This window comes from Perognathus longimembris, chromosome 7 (assembly GCF_023159225.1).
Source record: "Perognathus longimembris pacificus isolate PPM17 chromosome 7, ASM2315922v1, whole genome shotgun sequence".
In the NCBI taxonomy this organism is placed as follows: Eukaryota; Metazoa; Chordata; class Mammalia; order Rodentia; family Heteromyidae; genus Perognathus; species Perognathus longimembris.
The window spans coordinates 42,059,657-42,082,309 of NC_063167.1; the positions used below are offsets into that span (position 1 = coordinate 42,059,657).

The following is a 22,653-nucleotide window of genomic DNA, read 5'->3' on the forward strand; positions in this document are numbered from 1 at the left end:
ATGGACTGAGGGGTTAATTTTGTTTTTGCTATCATGATTAATATGACAATGAATATCCATATACTGAAATCATGACTATTTTTATTAAAAAAACAATGCCTACTGTACTTTAAAATATTTTTAAACAAAATTAAGGGATACAGAGTTGACCAACCTGTTCCCTGTTTCCCCTATCATTGTTTTCTTTAAGAAAGCATTGTTTGTATAACTACTCAATTATTTCCAAACAGTTTTGAGACATGTATTACCTATGTAATTTTGATATGCACCAGTAATTTAATTGTTAAGCCTATGGCTATTTTCTTACACTTAGAAAATATCAACTATCTCATATTGTTTTAGATAAGAGTAAACTATAATAGCTTCCATTTGAAGGTGGCAGGTAAAGCTATGGGATGTTTTGCCCCAATAATATGTTTCATCGTTTCATGCCACCTTTTCCTGGTAGAAAATTTCTTTGAATCTGAGGAAGAGATGAGGACCATTGTTTTTGTAACAATCCATCACTTCCAGTTGTTTTTGAAAACCATAGTTTTGTGTGTGTGTGTGTGTGTGTGTGTGTGTGTGTGTGTGTGTGTGTGTGTGTTTCTTCCTGCCTATATTACTTCCCAGCTCATCAGAGAATATCTTAAATGCCACTGGCATACTTTAGGCCATTCTCTCCATTTTGTGGGTTTGTGGGCTGGTCCAGCAACAGGCTCTGGAGAACTTACTTACTACCTTATTATAAGATGCTTATACTCAATAGCAATTCAGACCTTACTGGGTATTTACCTAATTTATTGTGGCAATGCGGTATTTAGACCACTGACTAAGTGAAGTTTGTCAGTATAGTTAAAAGAAATTAGAGACACTATCATTGCTAAATCACTTTACAATTCAAAGAAGAATTGTAAACATATGAATCCATTTAATTATAATCGTGCCAATTATAAGAGAAATTGTAACACTGAGAACAGTGGCTTTTATGTAATCATAATAATGGCATGTATTTATCTTGGTTTGGCAAGTTAGGCCTTTCTTTAATACTTGGCTTTGCCTAAATAGAATGTGGTTTGTTGAAACCCACAATAACCCCTACACCCTCCAATTTGTTATTGCAGAAAATACTGAACAATAATCATGTGGTATGAATGATTAATGTATGCATGGCTAGTAAGTATATTTGAGGTTTAAAAAGTGTTTTATTTACATTCTTCTGTTGGTTGAAGGAGTAAAACAAATAAATTTTAAAAAATCCACATGGAAAATATTCCTCTTTCTTTTCATACATGTATTCACAGTATGATTGCAGAAAGGCACAGTTTTAATTCATTGTTTCCTGTGCCTTTTTTGTCTTTATTTACCCAACACATATCCTTTAAGTGTATTTCCAACAGAGTACTTGATATTCATTTAAAAATTTACCAGGTACTTGAATATAGCTTCTGCAAACCATAGAAATAATAAATTTAATAATACTTGAAGAATAGCCAATTTAATTCATAATGTTGAGCTCAAATAATAACTGTGACAGTAACAGTCACTTGAAAAGCATATGTAAGAAATGGCTCATATTCTCCACTTAATACAATTACTATTATTATTGAGGAAGAGGTGCTATCTAGTGGTATAAACAAGACGGCTGTGGGATTAGAGCTTTTCTGCACTTTACCTTCAGTGCTTCATTTGTGTCTCTTTCCTGCTTTTGGAATGATGATTTACAGCAGCTCTATAGTGAATAAGTAGGAATAGGAGAAACTCCAACTTGGCTCAAGGAAGTTTGAATTTAAGTCTAAAAGGGGGTTTGGTGGAAAAGTTACTTTAAAGAAATTCATGTCATGTTTTTATCTAGCTCTTTAAAAAATTATTTCTAAGTAGTTGTATAGAAGAGTTACTATTCAACACATCGGTTTATGAATACCATACTTTTTGATCTGTTACCACTTTCATCATTCTTCCCTATCCCTCCCAACCCTACCTCTTCCCTCACTTTTCTTCATTTTGTCAGATATGTTTTAAATGTTATGTATTCAGGTGCGTAGTTTTATTTTGAGGATACATAAACGTCTAGAGACACGTAATTTACTGTAAATTTATTATAAAGAATATCAGAAATTCAAACTTTTGATTTAAAAAGAAAATAAGACAGAGGTCCCCAAATAATCAAATGGTAAACTAAAAAAAAATTGACATCCGAAGGGGTTAATATTTTTATTACTTGAAATTTGATATAAAATTGTGGGCAACCCATGACATGGTTTGGAGTACTTGATTATTCTTTTCTCCATAAATAAGAGTGGCATACAGTTAATTTCAGCACTGTAATTGAGCAATGCATTCTGGGAAATTGAAAAGCACTGTAAGATGAGGAATCATGAGAAGAAAGGAGCCTTTCATAGCCAGTATGATGCTGTTGTCAGAGCTAAAGGCAGATAATGATTCAGTAATAATGGCACATTGTGAATATTTAAGCTGAAAAGATTTGGGTAAAATGAACAGACATTGTTGGTTTGTTAAAACTGAACATTTGGTCTTTAGGCTTCAAAAGCACTCTGAACTCAGTACTACATTTTTATTCAAAATGTTCCGTAAAACACGATACTTAAAAAAAAAAAGTTCTATCCAACACCATCACTATAAGAAGTTTCAAGACGATCGCTTTGTTTTAATTTTTCCTGTAGAAATGGATAGTATGGGCTCCTTTTTTGTTTTGCAGAAGTTAAACATTTCTGTGATGTTATATAACTTCTTTTTTTATTTTAGTTGGCAGAAGCAATAACTTCAAAGAACGTTCTCTTAGCAATGATGCAAAATACTAAATATAAACTAAGAGTATCAGATTGCAGAGAAAGTGAAGTAATTTGCATTTTATTTCTAAGGGTTCTCTTGCACTGATTAGAGTTTTTTTGGTGGGTTTCTATATGTCCTGCCTTCCCATTAGCAAATCTTCAACATGCTTGCTTTTGTTCTTGAAATATCTGTGAAATATAAATTTATATTACTTTTTCTGACTTTGGGGTGAATATTAACAGAAGCATAGGGGTTGAGTCCTCACATCCTTCCTTTAACTTAGGGGAACATTTAACTCTGATCTGAAAGCATTTTTAAAAAAAACTTACTGACTTTAATCATGGATATTTAGAGTTGGTAGAGAGCTAGCTGTGTTGTCAGTAGGTAAAGATCTGCTATGTTGAAATGTTTTTAAAACTTTAAAATGATACCTAACTAGAAAAGAAACAGTTTAAGAATAAGTTGTAAGACAGAAATCAACCTTGATATTATATAAGATATGTGCATCTGGTGAGCTGTCATTTATTACACACACACACACACACACTAAAATGACATAAATAATTTTAAGTCTGGTATTTCTTTTGTAAATACACTTTTCATGTGTAGTTTTACATAAAGACTGAAATGAAACAGATTTCTGAGACTATACAAATATTTATTTTCTTGAATAAAAGATGATTACTTATTAGAAATGGGCTTACAATTTAAACCAGAATAACTTCTTTTTTTTATTGTTTGTTTCTGCTCTGGGTTTTTTTTTTTTTTGAAGGGAAAAACGTTGTCGTATGTTTACACTAACATTCATTTTTACCCATATGCTTTAAATCTGTGTATTTGTCTAACAAAAATTGTTTATTTTTAGAACTGTTTAGTTTTTCTTTTTAACTGGAAATTTTTAGCAAGAGTTCTTTTAAAATTAAGTTAAGTAAGATTGTCCTACTTAAAGGACATTTTCTTCAGGAGTTTGAACCAAGAACTGAATGCTTTATTACCATTAGGTGAGACTTGGGGCTGGAAATAAGCAGAGTCTAGAGACAAAAATAAAACAGAAAGAATGTTTACCAGGAAAATATGCTGTGATCCAAGCATATTCTTGTATCCTTTTTTTTTCTTAACTAGCTTTTATAAAACTATTACCACATGTAGATATAGGCAGACTTTTCCCTGTTCTGTAATGAGACAATTTTTTTTATTCTCTATCTGCAGCAACTCACAGTTCCAGTTTAATAAAGGGAATTAATAATATAAAAATTAAGTTACATATTCCTGAAATCTAGCTTATTTTTGGATAGTAAGATAAACATTTCAAATTCTATTAAAAAATTTTTTTTTAATTTTTCTCAGATTCCACATACTACTAGAATTGCTTGCTCTTTTGTTTTCTTTTTGGTCTGAGAGTATGTAATTGTCTTTTGGTATTAAATAATAGTTTCAGTTAAAATAATAATTATCTCTAAGTTCTCTGCCATATTTCTATTTATTCTGATTCACGTTTTTAATCAAACAACTCTTCTCTTGGGAAAATTAGCCTGAAATTTTGTTTTAAGCAATTCAAAGCCAATATTCAGAAGCCTGCATTTTTGAAAACTGGATAATAGGAAGAGAAAGGATTGAGTAAAAGCAATGATGGGAAGGAGATAGGGATAGTAGAATAGATAAAGGTTTTCTTTGTTAAGAGATAGCAACAGTAGTAATAAGACCAGTGTGTTATCGTGCTCAAAATGGGAAAATATCTGTTTGATTTATTTTTTTATTTTTATTTTTAATTTTTCTTGGCCAGTCCTGGGGCTTGGACTCTGGGCCTGAGCACTGCCCCTGGCTTCTTTTTGTTCAAGGCTAGCACTCTGCCACTTGAGCCATAGCGTCACTTCTGGCCATTTTCTGTATATGTGGTGCTGGGGAATTGAACCCAGGGCCTCATATATATGAGGCAGGCACTCTTGCCACTAGGCCATATCCCCAGCCCCTGTTTGATTTATTTTTGAAGATTCAAAATTAGTTTACTGTTTTGAACTCATTTGTCCAATTTAGTTTTATTAAATAGCTTTACTTCAATCTAACTTCTAAAAGCTCCAAGTTAATCCTAACCAGAATGGACTTCTTAATACTTGTGTCTTATGAAATGCTTTCTGATAAAAGGTTTTTGTTGTTGTATAAATAAATTTAAAGTGTACACATACTGGTTTCCCTCTTGGAAATCATAAAACACATTAATATATTAAAAGTTTTTGCAGGTCTGTTTAACTTAGCAATAGCCAAATTCATTTGTGAGTGGACCCCCCCCCTTTTTTTTTGCTTGTAACCTCAATTATCTTCCTAAACCACACTAGAAAGTTATGCTCTCTGATCTTTTCTCTGCATCTGAGTGAAGAAACATTCTGTTTCAGTTCCTTTGCTGTAAAAAAGCATCTTCCTCTGACTCTTCTACTCATCTGGATCCCTTAAAAATTGACATGTTGCCGGGCACCAGTGTTGGCTCATGCCTGTAATCCTAGCTACTCAAAAGGGCTGATATGAGAATTGATGTTTGAAGCAAGCCAGGACAGGAAAGTCTGCAAGACTCTTCTCTCCAATTAACAACACCCCCCCCCCACACACACACACCAAAATAAATCCAGAAGTGATGCTGTGGCTCAAGTGATAGAACGCCTCTAGTCTTGAGCAGAATAGGTCAGGGACATCACCCAGGCCCCGAGTGCAAGACCTTGGACTAAGAAAAAAGTAATAAATAACTTGCTCCAAGTTCCATTTGGAACCAACTGTCCGGTCATAGAAGTCTGTCTCAGAGATCAAGGTTCTAGGCTCAGTTGTCTCCTTTACTCTTCCCATCAGCACGGTTCATGGTAATTGACTCTAGATACCCTAAACTGTGTCCTTGGAAGACAGTATTGTCTGGAGCTCTTCCAAGTTGACAAAAGGATGTCGTAATAAAGATCTAAGTGGTACTAGCTGATCAAGAGGAGAGGACAAGACTGGGTTGTATAGGGAGACCCTAAAATCAACAACAACAAAAACAACAAAATAATAAAAAGAAGTCCACAAAGAGTTTTAACCTACAACTCAACAAATATTTGATATAAATGGATCAAAAGTTTTATATACTTTGAATTGTCTATTTATTTTGTTTTGTTTTTGAGCCTGGGAAAGAGATGGAGCAACTCTAACTGTAGCAGGAATTTTTATGCATTTTTTGTGACCTAAAGGAAGTTTGCAATCTCATCTAACACTAACATCATATTTGCTGAATAGGTACAGATGATTCTTCTCTATGATAATATTTATGTTTGCATATCTGTAAGAAATCTTAGATTTGTGAGAGTATGAAGTTCTTAATTGTATGAAAGGTGAATTTTATTTCCATTCTGAACTATTGTTGAGCTAAAAACCTTAAAAAACTAACACATTCAACACAACCTTCATCTTAGATTACAGTAATAACAGAAGATTTAACTCAATACATTAGATAAAAGCTTGCAATTTTAATAGACCATGAACATATATGTTCAAAGTTATTATAAGTGAGACACAATTCTGATGACAACTCCTGTAATCTAATTAGCTATTGTATCTGTTATTAATATTTTGGGAGTGGGGGGGCGTTGCTGGTCAAAGCTTGGGCCTGCACAGCTAGGCAAGAGCTATATACGATCAAACTACATTCCTAGTCCCCACTTATGAATAATTCATTGAAGATAAACAGGACATAAAAATAAAATGTTGGGACATCCAACAAATGTGTGTAATAGAAGAAAATCCAATGGCAGCAGTCTTTGTGGAAGATTTCATTCCAATAGCAACCATACAGATAAGTGACCACCTGAGATTAGTGAATTTACATTTTGCCCCCTGAGCTGGGTGCCGGTGACTCACACATATAATCCTAGCTACTCAGGAGGCTGAAATTTGGGGATCGTGGTTCAAAGCCAGCCCCGGCAGGAAAGTCTGTGAGACTCTTTTCTGCAATAAACTACTCGGAAAAGGCAGAAGTGGTTCCGTGGCTCATGTGGTAGAGTACTAACCTTTACTAAAAGAAACTCAGAGACAGTGCCCACATCCAGATTTCAAGCCCCAGGACCAGAAAAAAAAAATTGCCTCTGCTCTAGGTGGCAAGCAGTCATTTGGAAAACCTAGGATGTCACACGTGCCTCTGTTGTTAGCATGTAAAAGCTGTGTTTTGTTTTGTTTTGTTGGGTGTTTTTTTTTTGGCCAGTCCTGGGCCTTGGACTCAGGGCCTGAGCACCTTCCCTGGCTTCTTCCCGCTCAAAGCTAGCACTCTGCCACCTGAGCCACAGCGCCCCTTCTGGCCGTTTTCCATATATGTGGTGCTGGGGAATCGAACCTAGGGCCTCGTGTATCCGAGGCAGGCACTCTTGCCACTAGGCCATATTCCCAGCCCAAAAGCTGTGTTTTAACAAGTCTCCAGATATGTATTTACATGATAGACCATACTAACACCTTTAGTGCTATCTGTCAATCAAAATTTAAGAATGTTCCCTGATCAAATGAATCTGCTGTTAGTTGTCATTGCTACTCATTTTATATATGAATTTATTCATTAAGACTCCGTGGTTACCTATCCCATCTTTATACAGATCCTACTTCTGCAGGCCTGTAGTTCTGGAGATCCTTTGTGATTCAAAAAAGGCCCAAATAACTGAGCCCAATATGGGTTGGAAATGGATTTTCAAAGACTTGCCGGGCCCCAAAGAGAGAGAAATGCCTTAAATTTATGCATCTGGCAACTCTGCCTCCCATCTTCATATTTTTATTTTTGGTAAAAGGATTTTTACATCGGACAGATATTATTAAAAGAGTTTTATTTTAAACATTCAGATGTATTTTGTTCTAAAGCAAATGCTTGCTCAAGAATCTAAGAAGACTTCGTGGGAAGAGCAAAGCAATCTAAGCCATATGTATTGGGCAGGTTGCCAGTTGTTTGCCAATATGCCCAAGCCACCTGGCTGTGCATTCAGCCAAGTGTGCCATTCCGACCAGCCAGCTTTAACCTCCGGGCTGCTTTTCAGCACTTAGGAAACTCCAAAGGCCTGAGAGCTGTACTTCAATGTCTCCCATGCCAATAGTTTTCACTCAGACAAACCACTCAGCGACACTGACCGCTAACTCACAAACGCCCATTTTGAATTAGCTCTCCTTTTGTTTAAAGCACCATTCACTGGTGTTGAACCCCTGCCATAAGATGAGCCTGGAGATAGCAGACTGAAACCTTTACCCATATGCCATAGACAGACACTTTGACAAGCAGCATTTTATTCTCAAGCCAGTAAGCGACAGGGTTTTGCGATTCTGGGTTCACTGGGATTTGGGTTGGCTTTATTTGTGACTGGTTTCAATTTTTATTTTGGGTGATTCTTAACTTTTAAATGTTTGGAAACGTTTGTTCATTTGATTTCCCCATTTTGTTTAGTTTTGAAATTGGTTGAGCTGTTTCATAATTTATTTATCAAGCTTGATTTCATAATCATTGGCAATCTGGGTCAGGAATTGGGAACAGGCACGATCTGTTGGTGGCATCTTGAAGACCTATTTCTTCTTTGTGCTTTTGAAACATGGCCTTTCTCTCATCAGTACATAAGGATTATATAATATCTTGTTTCCTTTTTTGCTTTGGCTCAAGAAACTCAGAGAAAAATTTAATTCTTGCCTCAACACATATTTTAGTCTCAATCTCATCATCGACTACTTTTATTAATGTTTTTCTTCATTCAAGGGCTTAAATTCTCACATGTATGTGCATGTTTAATGTATGTTTGTGAGCCATCTCTAGTCTAGTGATGTTAACTGATGAGTAGATAAAATGTGAGAATTGACACCTTGAGCCACCTCTGATTAAAATACTTTAATGGGCTTTTCTGAAATAGTAAGGTAGTGTTTCAGGTTAATTATCCTGTGTTTTAAGTAAGGAGAGAGATGATTATTTTAATCTAAAACTTTTATGACTGTGAATTCTGTTTAGGCCTTTGGACTGGCCAACTTCTTATTTTCCATCAGGGCTGTGGTACGTACATTCTCTATTGGGCTATTTCCCTCTCAATGACCACTATCTCTTAGATCTTGAAGATCTGTTTTGGCTTCATTCCAATTTAATCAGTCTGAATGGATCCTATTGAGTAACTTGACTCATTCACCCTGCAGAAGAGAGTCTGAATACACTATTTCTGGGAGGTTTTTTAAAAAAAATTAAATCTATTATAATGATTTTTTATTAGAATTGTTGATCATTTCATGAAAAATATAGGATCTGTGCCGATGTGTATTTTGAGAGGCCATTTTTCATTGCCTTAATAAGACTGATTCAGATTATAACATTTTGGCCAAAGTCCTGTGGCACACTCAACAAAGCCTGAGCAAGGTGGAGGGTACCAGCTCACAAGATGGATAGACGGTGCTGGGGGGAAGTGTCCCAGCGGGTTTTTGCAGTCTGTCAGAGAAGCTGCAGCTGTGACCACCCATCTGTGCATCCTTGGCTTGGACCAGGCTTCAGTATTGAACATTTATGCTGAAGAAAGATGTTCAAAAGAAATGGATCATGTGGTTTCAGTAATAATGGCCAGAATGTGACAGGGCCAATATTTGAAGAGAAATATTCTCATGTTCCACAAACTCTACAATTTAGCCTTTTGACGTTTCTAAAATTAAAAAAAAAATCTCTGAAGCATTCATTTTATTGCATTTTTTTGTTTGGTGGGGGAAATCCTACTAGAAAGACATAATGGGCTTCCTGTTCATATTTTCCAATTAATATGAAACCCCAAAGCATCCCAAAGATGATCTAAATGATATTTTCCCCTATCCACATTTTTTGTCTTATATGTAAGCTTTCCATATTAGCCATCTTGCAAAGCTCTGCTCCTGAGCTTTAATTATCACATAAATTATTCTAGGATATAAATATTTCTTTAGAAAATATATGTGTGCAGTAGTAAATTCAATTATTCTGGACAAAAGACTGTTAATTATTAGTATTTTAAGATTAATTATTATATTATCAAAAGAACCATTAATTACTAAGCCTGTAAAAATTTCCCCAAATTATACCAATATTGTCTTCTTCTTTTTGTAGGAGAAGAAATAAGTATGTTTCATCTGTTTGTCTGAAATAAGCCTTCAGTGGGGTCAGAGATTTTTTTTGAAAAAGCTATGAAAACAGTGCATGTATCTTTCCTTTATTGGTTCCAAGAATTTTTTTATTTCTCTGTACGAAACAACTTGACTATTTATTTTACTAAACTAAAACACATGTAATCTTACCTGTCTCTTTAGAACCAGCATGGCGCTTATCACACTATTCTATAGCTAATAGTACCCTCCACTGAATATGAAGTTCACTGTGTCTTCTTTATGTAGCTCAGGAACTGGAACATAATAACACTCATGCTTATTTGTTGAAAGGTATATTTTAAAATTGTTTTTAACCAACTTCATTTTCTGAGAAAATTTACACTCATTATAAAATCATTTTCAGAGATAATTGATTCAAAATTTCCTTGTTTGACATGTTAGAATGAAACAATTGGATATAAAACATAAATAGTATACTTAGGGAATACAATATAAAAAGCCTGAAATACAATCCAAAATATATTTGTTGTATCTTAAGCTTAACATATGTCTGGTGCCATTTCAGGAATGAAAATTAATGTTTGGTAAATTAGAATGTAACTCACTTTTATGTTGTCAGTGCTAATCATCACTATATTCTATATGATGCCTAGGCTGAGGTCTCTAGTTTATTTGTTGACATTTGCAAACATACAGCAGTGCTTTATTTAAACACATAAATAACAAAACTATAAATATGTAAGATTCAGATGTTAGAGTATTTATTCAATTTCTTTTAGATGCTTAGAGGTGAACTTGGTACAGTCGTATTTCAGAAAGATATAAAAGAGCTTGGGCTTTAACAGGATTCTACAGAATGTAAGGCCTGCTTACGTAACAGGGCAAGGTAAGTATCTCCTTCAGAGAAGGCCTGGAATGCCATCCCCATTTTGCAGATAAGGAAACTAAACCTCCAAATTTGGAGACTCTACTACCATTGCCAGCCTTAGTGATGGGTTAGGAATTGAAACTAGGCTTTCAGTCTCTTGAGCAGATCCATATTCTCAAAAGGAGTTTCATAAGTTAGGGAAATGGAAAGCAGGTCCACGGAGGCTAAGGCCCAGAGAGTAAGTCATCATTCCCTAACTATTCCCCCTTACTTATAAATTCATAGAAGGAAACATCGAGTAACTGTATCTGAAATCAAGCACGGCACTGGGTGAGTCTTATGTTTTGTAAGTATTGTGCAACTACTAAATAGTCTGGGTTCACAAATATTCCTCTCAGTGATTAGGCTAGATCCATGGAAAGTAAAAGAGGAAATTAAACCATACATATTATATGTGCACATATTTATATAAAGCATAGAGGAACAATATTACATAAAAGTTTTATTGCCATGAGTTTGAGATGACATGTTATAAGTGGCAAAGCCACAAGTGAATTATGCAGGTCGTCTCAAGTAAATGCCAATAAAATGTTTTTACTGTACCACATCATCTGCTATTCTGCCTATGCTACAAATTTAAAGAGAACCAATTTTAGAAATTTCCAGAGTTGTAAAAGTTTTTATTGGTTCTATATTTCAAACTTGCTGCCCTGTAAATATTGGTTCCATTAATTGTTGCAAAAATTAATGCATAGCTATTTAAAAGTACACTGTCAACAGTGGTCAGTTCTGAAAACATCTTCCTTTCAGGTTTAACGAGTTTTTTCTGCTCTAAGTAAAAAGTTTATTTTCGGGCTGGGGATATAGCCTAGTGGCAAGAGTGCCTGCCTCGGATACACGAGGCCCTAGGTTCGATTCCCCAGCACCACATATACAGAAAACGGCCAGAAGCGGCGCTGTGGCTCAAGTGGCAGAGTGCTAGCCTTGAGCAGGAAGAAGCCAGGGACAGTGCTCAGGCCCTGAGTCCAAGGCCCAGGATTGGCCAAAAAAAAAAAAAAAAAAAAAAAGTTTATTTTCTTTTTCCTTTTATTTTTATGTAAATTTTCCTTTTTTCAAAACCCATTTCAAGTCTCATTCCCAGGAAGCTCACAGGTAGTGTATAAGTCAACCCTGGTTTGATAATTGCTTTTCCTCAGTGCTCATTAATTTGTTGGAAATGCAAGTGTGTATGTGTGTGTGTATTTGTGTATGCACACATTTGTGTGATGTGTGGTAGGCAAGCACTCTACTACTTCCTTGCCTCCTTGGAACACACTCACACTTTCGTTTTCTCCCTTCCTTCCTTCCTTCTTTCCTTCCTTCCTTCCTTCCTTCCTTCCTTCCTTCCTTCCTTCTTTTTTTTTTTTGCTGCTTGAGTTCTGTATTTATAAATGAATACTTAAAATCTATAATTTGCATTTCATTTAAGACTGTACTATTTAAAGCATCAGTTTACAACACAGATAATTTAAATGAGGCATTTAAACACATTCTGAATCCAATTTACTAAAGGCATTGGTGGCTTTAAAAACAAACTGAGTACCAGAAATTATATGTATCTTGTACAAACAGCTAGAAAATAATAAAACTGAATCTTGATCACAGGTCTGCTCATCTCCAAAGCTTGTCATTCCCTGCTCTGTGTACCCAAAACAATCAGAAAGTTTATAGAAATCTTAACAGTTTTCAACCCTTCTCAAACTTAGCTTTAGAATTAAAAGCATTGGCAAAGTTTTGCAAAAAAAATTAATGTTCAATATGCAATTTATTTAAGTGCATTTGATTAGCACTTAACATAGTATGCAGACAGGTCATCAATATATTTGTGTCCAATTAAATAAAATGTGATTCTTGTTGATGTTAGTACTAGTGCTTGAACTCAAAGCCTGGGTGCTAATCGTTTGTTCAAGGCTAATGCTCTACTACTTGATCCACAAGCTTCACTTCTACTTGCTTTTTTGCTGGTTAATTGCAGATAAGAATCTCACAACCTTTTCCTACCCAAGCTGGTTTTGAACTGCTAGCTTCTGGTCTCAGCCTTCTGACTTGCTATAATTAAACGCATGAGGCTCTGGTGCCTGGCTAGACTACTCTTAATTCTGGTTTATTGTTAAACTCTATCGATATTAAACTTTTAATGAGTACATATTGTCTTCCACCCTGGTTTATATATCCAGTGCCTTTATATTATACCTGGGTTCTGCAATACTGCTTTTGTTTTCTAGTATCCTTCCTTTTTCCTTTTCCTCCTTGCTTCTCATGGACATGGACTGAGTATGCACTCTACTCTTTTCTGTCATATGCTTTGAATGTCTGATATTGGAGATGATGGACAGCCCCAGAAAAGAGCTTTATACCTGTGTCAAAGTAAGAGCTATGACCTAGGAGTTAGTCAAACCACCAATGCAGAGAAACTATAGGTCTGTCTTTCTAAACATCAGTTGATATTGATGCAGCAGTCCACAGAATTTTTATGGGAAAGACCTTTTATGATAGCAGATGGGAGAACTTTCCCTAGCTTGATCATCATCATTCTATATGGGGAGGTCCCATGTTAGCAAGACCCCATGTGAAGGAGTACAGTGGAGTCAGAGGAGTGCTATACTTAATGCTTAATTCTTGGCTGTCAGTAGAAGGAGGAAGATAGTGACCTTCCCTTCCCTGCTCCTAAAGGTTTGTTTCACAAGGACTCATGCACAAAGTAGTTCATTGTTACAGGTCTGAACACCTGATGCTAACCCAGGCTGCGTCAGATGGGGTGTGGGTGTTTGTCTTCCTCCTCTGTCCCCTGATTGCCAGTGCCTTTGGTCAGCTGGAATATGAATGTCTGTTCTTTTTGTCTCTGTTCTCTACCCTGCTACTCCCTTTCTAGCTACTGTTTTGTGAAAGAAATTATTCATTCCCAAAGGCCTAGCTCCAGCCCCAGTAGTAGATGTAGTATTTAATCACCTTAAGCAAGAAAACTTGTATACTTTTGCATAAGCCCATTTTTATAAAACCAGCCCTGTCCCTCCTTTCTATGGTTTGAGAGCTATGGCTTAGGAGTTAGGCAAGACTGGTGATGTACTTTGACTCCTATAACTTCCCAAATGGATGGAAGAAACACATTATGTATTGTGTGATTTTATTGCAGCTTTTGTGTTTTGTTATTTTCAAAGGAGAATCATTGTGATGGCCCCTCTGATTGATTTCTCTCTGGTTCCCATGACTTCATGGTTTAGTCCATCCTTTCCTTTGGTACCTCCTGTGTTGATCATAGTCAGATCGTTATTCCTCATTCTTTTTTTTTTTTTTTTTTTTTTGGCCAGTCCTGGGGCTTGGACTCAGGGCCTGAGCACTGTCCCTGGCTTCTTTTTGCTCAAGGCTAGCACTCTGCCACTTGAGCCACCGCGCCACTTCTGGCCATTTTCTGTATATGTGGTGCTGGGGAATTGAACCCAGGACCTCATGTATATGAGGCAAGCACTCTTGCCACTAGGCTATATCCCCAGCCCCCTATTCCTCATTCTTATACTCCACATGTGAAAAAGAAGCCAATTCCACAAAAGGAAGGTATCACTGATAGAGTGGTTCCTTCGCACTGATGGTCCATGCCAATAATCCTAGTTACTCAAGAGGCTGAGGTCTGAGGATCCCAGTAAGACATATAATTCCAAGAGACTCTTCCCTCCAACTAACTAGCAAAACGCCAGAAATAGAGGTATGATTCAAGTGGTAAAGCACTATTCTTGAGTGGGAAAAAAGGTCAGGAAGAGTGTGAGATTCTGAATTCAAGCTCCAACACCAACACACACACACACACACACACACACACACACACACACACACACACACATGACTTGTGTTTGAAATGAATAAATGAATGAGCTATAATCATAAGCAATTGAAACAAGTGGGGGAAAAAGGTTAAAAATGCTTATAAAGTCATTAACATATTTATAAGATTATAAACTTCCTCAATTTATAAGGATATAACCTTCCTCAATCAACTGAAGACTGCTTTACTGTTATGCGGACCTATTGCTTACAGAGACTAACGTCTGACAATGTAGATATATTTTTTTCACGTGCTGGGATCAAACCTAGGCCTGTGTAAAACTAGGCAAGTGCTCTACCTCTGAGCCGTATCCCAGCCTGACAAATGTAGTTTATAGCTCAACAGAGACTAATGTTCTCTCACATGGTTTCTGAGCATCCCTTTTCCCTCTAGCCACACCATGTGATGGAGCACTGGGGCTGCTTATGTTCTACTGTTGATTCAAGACCTATTAAAGATAGCCTGAAATAAGGTACATTTGCCACTTCAGAAAAATTAAAAATCCACCTTAAAAATGGTGGGAAGAAAGGATGGGAAATGTCAGTTTCTGAAGATCTGAATCGATGTGGGGAAAAACACAAAGAATTCTTTAGTTAAACAGGTGTGACGCAGAGGCTGTATCTGGAGGATACTTGTGGTTAAGAGTCTTTACAACAGATTGTAAAAGGTATCCTTGGGCAAATAACAGATGGCAATGTGTGCTGAGCATATTTAAGGCAGGTGTTTTATATAATTTTTACATAATTTCTTTGATATGATCCTAACTATGTATTTGGTCACATCCAAACCCTAAATCATGAGCCTTTCCTACAAAAAAAAAAATTGCTATATAGACAGACAGCAGAATAACTAGAAAAGGCCAAGTTGCCTGGCTAACCAGTGTTTTCCAACCATGAATTGGTCTAATAGCTTGGGTACTTTTTTTTTTTTTTTTGGCCAGTCCTGGGCCTTGGACTCAGGGCCTGAGCACTGTCCCTGGCTTCTTCCCGCTCAAGGCTAGCACTCTGCCACTTGAGCCACAGCGCCGCTTCTGGCCGTTTTCTGTATATGTGGTGCTGGGGAATCGAACCTAGGGCCTCGTGTATCCGAGGCAGGCACTCTTGCCACTAGGCTATATCCCCAGCCCCTTGGGTACATTTTTAATAGTTACTAGAAGGAATTTTTCCTAGAAAAGACCTTCCTGATTCTCACCATGGTTTCACTAATCTTGTGGTTTCTACTTCTCTTTGCTATCTACTAGTTTAAAATGGCTCAGTGTATTCATCACTTATATTACTGTATGAAGACCATAGTAAAGAACTCTGTTGATTTTGTCTGTAAGCAGATACGTCCAATTTCTCCAACTGTACTGGACCAGTGAGTCTTTTGCTTATCATCAGTGACAGAATTTGAAGACAATTAAGACTCTGGAAGAAATTAGAAAAACAGCTTATTTGAAGTCATAGCCAGTGCCTTTCTTATACTTTATTCTGGAGTCTAAGATGTTGAAGAAATGAATTACTTCATAGCAAATAGCTTTCTTCTCAACTCCAGTGTAATCTGCATAGAGGGTCAGGACTTCTCTTCTACATTTCTAGTGTCTCAAATGCTGCCTAGTAGCTAGTAGATGCACCTCTTCTCCTCCTCCTAATTTTGAATAAATTATTAATGGCAAAGCTTTCTTTCAAACTACAATAGCCGGTGATAAGATCATTTCTAATTAGCATTGTTGAGAACCTCAGACTTCCAATAGTCTTGTTTTAAGTAGCAGCCTAACCACAAATCTACAAAATATATGTTTATAAGAACTTCCAAATCGTTTCATTACATGGGAGATAATATGAGAAGTTCCACGTGGTATGATAGTATCAATTATAGAAGAATTAGTTGGATAGGTTAATTGATTTAAATAAGCCTCTACAGCTCTAATCATATAAAGTAATATTCATCAAAATAAACTCCAAAACATAAAATAAGTCTCTGTGGCTGGAAAATACTGTGCTTACCTATATTAAAGTAGAAATTCAGGAAAATCAACAAAGTAATTTTTCTCTTATGGGCAGAATAGGTAAAAATAAATAAGCAGGGCTGGGAATGTAGCCTAATGTTAGAGTGCTTGCCTAGCATGCATGAAGCCCTGTGTTCTATTCTTCAGCACCACATAAACAGAAAAGTCCAGAAGTGACACTGTGGCTCAAGAGGTAGAGTGCTAGCCTTGAGCAGAAAAGAAGCCAGGGACAGTACTCAGGCCCTGAGTTCAAGCCCCACAACTGGTTAAATAAATAAGTAAGACTTATATTTTTAGCAGAAAAAAATCAAGAAGAGATAATCTACATTTTTATTAGTTATGCATTTTTTTCTTTTCTACTACTGTTTTCAGAAAAAAGTTCAAAAAGTGGAAGGTTCTTCAAGTTTTCTACCTTATTTTCATTTGATGTCTGCTCTAGGGTTTTGATTTACCTGGCCCACTTTGCAGTGCTGGGTTTTCCCAGGTGGAACATTGGCATAAGAGTACTTATCTACCTAGCAAGGGGTAGGAGACTTAATTAGTGAACAGCTGTAAAACCCCTTGAGAGGGCTCTGGGAGTCAGGACAGAAGTGCGTTACTATTAATCATTATTACTGTTGTTATTATTTTTAAATGGCTCCAAACCATCTCTCAAGTTTATAATAAAATGAATGTATCTAATAATTCTTTCTGTGTACCTGTTCTGTGGACATGCATTTCACAGATTAAATGGCAGAATACTTGTAGGATATGATTATAATGATCCAAGGAAATGATCCTCAACCAATTCAAAATTATATGATTAAGACCCCAAGGAGCTAAAGCAAGCACTTTATGTGGTTGCCTTTCAGTTTGTGGAAAACCTCATTCTGTATTAAATTATGTGAAAAGGGAAAGTTAAAAATCAACTTGTATTTTTTCTTTGTAATTATGTTGGAATTTTGAAATAAGTTTCTCATTCTCTAATTTCTAAAGAAGTCTATCTATGCACCTTATCTGTATTATGCAGAGAAGTCATTTCAGGTTTGGTCAGTTTAGCTGCCAATCAGTTGTTGGATTAAGCAAGCATAATTTGTAATTAGGTGCCTGTGTCCCATACCTGCAATATTAACTATTCAGAAGACTGAGATCTGAGGACTTCAGTTCAAAGCCAGCCTAGAGAGGAATGTCTATGAGATTCTTATCTCCAATTAGCCACTAAAAAGCTGGAAGTGGAGCTGTGGCTCAAGTAGAAAAAAGCTAAGGAACACTGAATTCAAGCTCCAGTATTGGCAAACAAATAAAACAAAACAAAAGCAACAATAAAAAGGCATCATTTGTGAATTTACACAGCCAGAGCTGGGCAAGTACCATTTGCATGGAAAAATCACAAGTATGTTTTTTTCCAGTTCTCTCCTTCTCTGCTGTACCTTCTGTGGAGACACTGCAGTTGGGTAAGAGCTAGCTTATATTGTATGTCAATGAGAATGGTCTCCCAATGCAGATCTGGCTGCCTTCAGCTTGAGTTATCTCTGGCAGACATCTGGCTAGCTGCAATGCAAGACTCAGAGCTCAGCCTGCGAAGACCTGAGTTTAGCAGTTCACTAAACTGGGGAGGAGAAAGGGAAAAGGAAATTCTGTCCTTTCTGGTGCTTTTTCCCCCCTCTTGGTTTCCTTGCTAAAAATCAATAGCATGGTCGATAGTTGGTTTTGAGTTGTTCAGTACATGCTAAAGTTTTTCTGATGTAAACCTTTGGTGTCTGGGCTTCAGACCTTATAATGTGTCAGGGAAGGTCTGATAGCTGTCACAGCCCTCCTGGGTTACATTTTATTCCCACGGTAACCTTTGTAATTCGAGAAGGGAAGTAGAAATCAATTTTTACACCATTTAGTTGGTTGGGGAATTTTTTTTTTTTCAGCCCATGGACTGTTCTTGTAAAAATTTACCACACTTATGTATCTCCCTCTTCTAAAGAGCAAAAGCAAATAAAATGAGATCTTTTTGTTAGCAAAAGTTCTAAAATGAAAAGCAATTCAAGTCATGTTTTCAGTTGTTAAGACCCAGTTGTATCCTGTTTGGAATTTCTCACATTCCTTTTACATGACATGGAATGACACTTTTAATTTTAAAAGGATCCATTTGGGAAAACCCAGTGTCTTTTCTTAGAAATACTCTACACTGGTAATATCAGGAAGAAGAAAGTGGCTCAGTGTCAGCTATAATAACTCATGTGGCTTATGTTTTGGTTTCTGTGAATTTACAGAGTGCCTCTTCTATATAGTGAATAATTAGGGATAGTGAGTAATCATTATGAATTTTTTCACTCATTGAATCTCTTGCTGTTTTGAATTGGTAAATATTAATATTCTGTTTTAAGAATTATTTTAGTTGCTTGTCTGTTTTTTCTTAATTGTAGTATTTGTTCCTCTTCAAATATACCATTTAGAATCACCTTTCATATGTTTTGAGGCATCTTCTAGCTCACTGACTAAGGATATGATGATGTTGTGTTTGCAAAACTGTCCTCAAGTTTCAGTAGATTGCTAAGTAAAATGGAAGTGTTTTGTAAAGTTGTGAGGAGCAGCATCTTACAGAGAATCAAATTATGTGTCTCTAAAACATGAAATACATTTATTTGAGATAATTTGTTTCGTAGTTGAACAGTAATATTACAAAAAAAACATTTGAATCCAGCTTCATCTTTGAATAGTGTTAGATCGAATCATGCCATGTTAATTGAAAGGATTTGGTATAATCTCATAAAGAAACAGGCAAACTCTGGGCTTTCCTCTGTAGTGAAAATATATCATTCATGTCTTCCATTACTGTGCTATAATTATGGTAAGTGAAGCAGAACGGGATCGATAAAGCAATTTATCAATGCATTCCAAACTATTCTAGCCTGGTTTACGTCATACCACTGCAGATACTGTCATTCAATAAAGAGACATCTAACAATATAAAGACTTTAGACGGATCTATTTCAGCATAATCTCTTCCTATGTAATGTTCTAATTTTGATTGTGGTTTAATTAATTGTTTCACTTTGTATAGTATCATGTGAATTAAAATATTTCCTGAATTGAAATAAATTCAGTCTTCAAGTTTAAAAGCACTTCAATTTTAAAAGCACTGCCGTAGTGTAAACATTATTATTTAGTGCACGGCTTTTAGTCTTTCTCAGTGTCATTATATATTACATCCCACTTAGAACTAGAATACCAGCCATGTATCCATCATGTCCCAAGAAGAATTAAAATTTAAATAACACATATTTGGCTAGAGATTTTATTTAATGACTGTAAGTTTTCACCTTTGATCATAAGATTCAAAATCCCTTAGGCTTTATTGTCATATTTATGACTTAGCTGTGATAGTAGGCTCATAGGAAGGTAAGTCCGCTTATTTATTTCATAAAACATATCCAATATGGTCCTTCTACCATAGTCTTTTGCACCATACCAGGATGATATTATTAAATATTGTAATATTAAAAAAGAGGATACTGAACTATATCATAAAGATTTTAGTATAGAAAAAAGTAATTTCATATTACTGGGTTGTCACTTTCCTTTTCCATGAGGTATGAAATTATCATCCAGTGTTATTTTGGTTAATTCCACTTTTTACAAAACCATAAAGGTTTGCTAATGAAGGCAGAATCACAACAATGCACAATTACCACTTGTATTGTTGGATTCTTAGTCCTTGAAACATATCTTCAAGGGCAGTACTTGGCTCTGATTGAGTTAGAAGCAACACAACAAGGAAGTAGGTTGGAGATAACAGGTGTTGGTTTTGAAGAACAGCATCTACAAGTTTCTCTGTTCTTCCTTCCCTTTTTATTTTCTGTTAGCTCTTCTTTAAAATTACTGTAATTTTTTGTCTCTAATTATCTTACATAAATAGAGATTTATACTACATGACACCTTCAGCTATTTTTCCCCCCTATGGGCTCATAAAACAATCTTTTAGACACAGCCTCTCAAATTTGGTGATTATTTTCTAGAATTACACCCCATTGCATGTGACAACAGCTCTGATTCTTTCTATTTCACATCTTGAATTTCAATGTTTGGATTTAAATAGTGGCTCTGGTTTTAGCCATCTCCTTCTTTCTTTATACCTTTCATTTACTTACCTGTCCATGGATGCCCTTCCAGTATTGTTTCATAAGAGCTTGTCTGCTAAAGGGTTAAGGAGCCAGACTGGATGCTGCTTTCTTGCACTGTATTTAAGTTAAGGAAATTGGGATGTCATTCCCACAGTGAAGATGTAAATTGTTTTGTTGGCAAGATTTATTGGGGGTTATTTTACCTGCTATCATATTGTATTGCTTAATTGGGGACTATTTTTAACTAGCATTCTATTTAGACAGTGTCAGCGAATTCTGAGAGCTTGCCAAACAAATTTTCAAAATGGTTGCCAAGCTGTAAGATGGCTGCCAAGGTCTGAGCACACTGAACAGGTTCAAAATGGTGACCAACATCTCAGAATTGGCTGGGTAGGTTCCCCTATGGCCAGTCCCTACCTCACACAACTACCACCCTAAAAGGAAGGGAGAGGGATTCCACCAAAGATTCAAGACTTGGCATTAAGTCCTTGGCATGAATAGCTTTAATGTCATCCAGAGATTGTAGCAGTCACTGTGAACTACTGGTTTCGTTGCCTGGCAAGGGATTTGGGGAGCAAAAGCCACTGCAGCATACCATGACCATTTTCTCCACCTTGTCTCCTATGCACCACTAATGCCTTAGCATGGGGGTGGTGGAGACTACACCAGGCAGTACTTTGAAAGAGCTTTCTAAATGAGATCGAAAAAACGTTAACTGAGACTTTGGGCTGTGCCTTTTTGTACTGCTTGCCTGAAGTGATACAAACTTTATATACAACAGGTTTAAGATTTATTTTAGTTTTGCATTTGTTTACTGAAGTTTATAGCAATTGCTTTCTGGCAGTTGTGCTACTTAGCAGATTGAAATAAAATCATAAGGGTGAATTAAAACATACTGCTGTTAGTGCTGATTAGAATTTTAGCTTAGTGTAAATACCGGATGCAGGGTCCAACTTTTCAGACACTTGGCATGGGCTCAATAGGGATCTCCAGGCTACACAGGAGACTGTGTGTGCGTGCGTGTGTGTCTGTGTGTCTCTGTGTGTGTGCGTGCATGCATGTGTGTATACTTGGATGCTTTTAAAATTCTTGGATAGGTGGAGCAGACTACTTCTGCTGGCATGATGGCTCATTGTGCTGGCTGTGTAATGTGCTCGAATTCCAAGGTAGACAGAAGAAGCTGGGGGAATGATAATAAGGGAAAATAGTTTGAATTTAAAACATAAAACTGGGGCAGGGGTGTGCTGAATATTATTTAATTCCAGCTTTTCTTGTGTAGTTCCACTAATAATGTAAACAACTAATATTAAGCTACATTGAAAAAACATGCCATTGGTGATATTTTGAAGAATGACCTAATAGCAAATATATTTCTACAGCTTGTTGGAAATTTTCTCAGAAGATATTTTTAAAAATATACAGATGAATTAATTTCCCTAGGCAGTTAGTTTAGCTAGTGAATTCCTTAAATAGGGCTTCTGTTTAGTATCAGCTATGAACTAAGTTTTATGTTCTGATTGAGACCTGAGTTCTAAGGATGTTTTTAAATGATCTAATACTTAAGCTGACAAAAAATAACTGGTTGTTATAGAGGTGAAAGTGTTTTTGTTGTGTTTGTTTGTTTTATAAGAAGAGTTGGCTACTGAAAACATTATACTTGTGGAGTCAATACAATTTGAACTTTTAGAAGTCCACTGGTTTAGGATTTATTCAGCCACGGAGTCCTTAGGTAGTTTTATTATTCTGTCTATGCTCTCAAATAAGAGATAACCAAGAAATGAGATTTTTCAGTACTTTTCTTTTTTGCTGATTTTTTTCTATTTTGTTGATGATGTTTGTAGTCATCTAAGCCTTTTGTATATTCATCTCTCATCTTTTCTCTGATAGTAAGCAATTTTCAGCTAAGGCCCAGTGATTCAATAGGTGAAGCCAAATGCTATCGACTGTGCTGGAATTTGAACTCTCCATCCTTCACTGTAAGAGATCAATGCCC

General features: G+C 36.1%; 1 protein-coding gene and 1 long non-coding RNA gene across 6 annotated transcripts in view; both read left to right on the top strand.

Moving 5' to 3' along the window:
• The window catches only part of Nfia (nuclear factor I A), a 378,241-nt gene that overhangs the window by 140,142 nt on the left and 215,446 nt on the right, over nucleotides 1-22,653 (top strand). The window lies entirely within an intron of this gene.
• On the top strand, nucleotides 1,357-21,909 carry LOC125355235. The gene is made up of 3 exons (XR_007211622.1): nucleotides 1,357-1,784; nucleotides 3,736-3,737; nucleotides 21,898-21,909. It is a non-coding gene; the product is annotated as an uncharacterized LOC125355235 (long non-coding RNA).